Source organism: Lemur catta (assembly GCF_020740605.2).
Source record: "Lemur catta isolate mLemCat1 chromosome 10 unlocalized genomic scaffold, mLemCat1.pri SUPER_10_unloc_1, whole genome shotgun sequence".
NCBI lineage: Eukaryota > Metazoa > Chordata > Mammalia > Primates > Lemuridae > Lemur > Lemur catta.
In genome coordinates, this window is record NW_025423732.1 from 577,047 (window position 1) to 579,693 (window position 2,647).

The following is a 2,647-nucleotide window of genomic DNA, read 5'->3' on the forward strand; positions in this document are numbered from 1 at the left end:
TTCATCAGCTAGGAATGGCGATTGCTCCTCCAGACCAATCGAAGGCTAGGCCAAATTACCTCGATCTTTCCAAGAGGTGTGTGGCCCAACTTTTGAAAGAACCGCTAAGTGGAGAACTATTTGGTATTTTTCCTAAGCACTTTTCACCGTAATTGTCCTAAGGTTGGTCTCTGCATCCTTAAGCATACGAGAGTTTTCACAGACGAAACAGGCTGAGGCCCAGTAATCTTGGCATTTCCAATAGGTGGTCCTAGAGACTACCAAGAAAGTGTTTTTTTAATTATTATTCCGTTGCGGGTTCAACATTATTTTCAGAACCCGAGCAGGGTTCTCGCATTACCATAAGAATCCTGCCTGATAGTTGAGATTTCATGGTGGGGTGTAAGTGCGGTGCTTCTGTCAGCCCTGCCTTTGATTTGTTTACCTCCAGAGTTGGAAAGTGCATATTTGCGTGAGATGGGAAAAGTGTGGATCGTGCTTCAGATTTCATCCTGACACTTTGAAATGACCAGTGTGTTGGTAATTATTTGCCATTTCCATGGAGTCTGGCACCGTAATAGTCATGAGGTCGGTCTCTGCATCCTGAAGCCTATGATGCTTTTTGCAGAGAAACCTCTGCTGAGGCCCAGGTAACTTGCTATTTCCCCTAGCTGGCACAGGAGCCTTGGAAGATAGGATTGTTTTCAGTATTATTTCACCATTTTTTCACCACTGTTTCAAGAACGGGAGCCCTTTTCAGCCGTTAGCGGAAGAATCCTTCTTTGGAGATGAGATATTTTTCTGGGGTGGCAATTGCAGGGCCTCTGTCAGTCCTGGGTTTGTTGGACTAGCGCCAGACATGAGAAGTGCGCCTTTGTGGGACAGGTGAATAGTGCGGATCCTGTTTCAGTCTAAAGACTGAAACAGGATCCGCACTTTTCACCGTTCCTTTCAGAATCATTTGATTCATCAGCTAGGAATGGCGATTGCTTCTCCAGACCAATCGAAGGCTAGGCCAAAGTACCTCGATCTATCCAAGAGGTGTGTGGCCCAACTTTTGAAAGAACCGCTAAGTGGAGAACTATTTGGTATTTTTCCGAAGCACTTTTCACCGTAATTGTCCTAAGGTTGGTCTCTGCATCCTTAAGCATACCAGAGTTTTCACAGACGAAACAGGCTGAGGCCCATTAATCTTGGCATTTCCAATAGTTGGTCCTACAGACTACCAAGAAAGTGTTTTTTTAAGTATTATTCCATTGTGGTTTCAGCATTATTTTCAGAACCCGAGCAGGGTTCTCGCGTTAGCATAAGAATCCTGCCTGGTAGTTGAGATTTCTGGGTGGGGTGTAAGTGCGGGGCTTCTGTCAGCCCTGCCTTTGATTTGTTTACCTCCAGAGTTGGAAAGTGCATATTTGCGTGAGATGGGAAAAGTGTGGATCGTGCTTCAGATTTCATCCTGACACTTTGAAATGACCAGTGTGTTGGTAATTATTTGCCATTTCCATGGCGTTTGGCACCGTAATAGTCATGAGGTCGGTCTGTGCATCCTGAAGCCTATGATGCTTTTTGCAGAGAAACCTCTGCTGAGGCCCAGGTAACTTGCTATTTCCCCTAGCTGGCACAGGAGCCTTGGAAGATAGGATTGTTTTCAGTATTATTTCACCATTTTTTCACCACTGTTTCAAGAACGGGAGCCCTTTTCAACCGTTAGCGGAAGAATCCTTCTTTGGAGATGAGATATTTTTCTGGGGTGGCAAGTGCAGGGCCTCTCTCAGTCCTGGGTTTGTTGGACTAGCGCCAGACATGAGAAGTGCGCCTTTGTGGGACAGGTGAATAGTGCGGATCCTGTTTCAGTCTAAAGACTGAAACAGGATCCGCACTTTTCACCGTTCCTTTCAGAATCATTTGATTCATCAGCTAGGAATGGCGATTGCTTCTCCAGACCAATCGAAGGCTAGGCCAAAGTACCTCGATCTTTCCAAGAGGTGTGTGGCCCAACTTTTGAAAGAACCGCTAAGTGGAGAACTGTTTGGTATTTTTCCGAAGCACTTTTCACCGTAATTGTCATAAGGTTGGTCTCTGCATCCTTAAGCATACGAGAGTTTTCACAGACGAAACAGGCTGAGGCCCAGTAATCTTGGCATTTCCAATAGTTGGTCCTAGAGACTACCAAGAAAGTGTTTTTTTAATTATTATTCCGTTGTGGTTTCAACATTATTTTCAGAACCCGAGCAGGGTTCTCGCATTACCATAAGAATCCTGCCTGGTAGTTGAGATTTCTGGGTGGGGTGTAAGTGCGGGGCTTCTGTCAGCCCTGCCTTTGATTTGTTTACCTCCAGAGTTGGAAAGTGCATATTTGCGTGAGATGGGAAAAGTGTGGATCGTGCTTCAGATTTCATCCTGACACTTTGAAATGACCAGTGTGTTGGTAATTATTTGCCATTTCCATGGCGTTTGGCACCTTAATAATCATGAGGTCGGTCTCTGCATCCTGAAGCCTATGATGCTTTTTGGAGAGAAACCTCTGCTGAGGCCCAGGTAATTTGCTATTTCCCATAGCTGGCACAGGAGCCTTGGAAGATAGGATTGTTTTCAGTATTATTTCACCATTTTTTCACCACTGTTTCAAGAACTGGAGCTCTTTTCAACCGCTAGCCCAAGAATACTT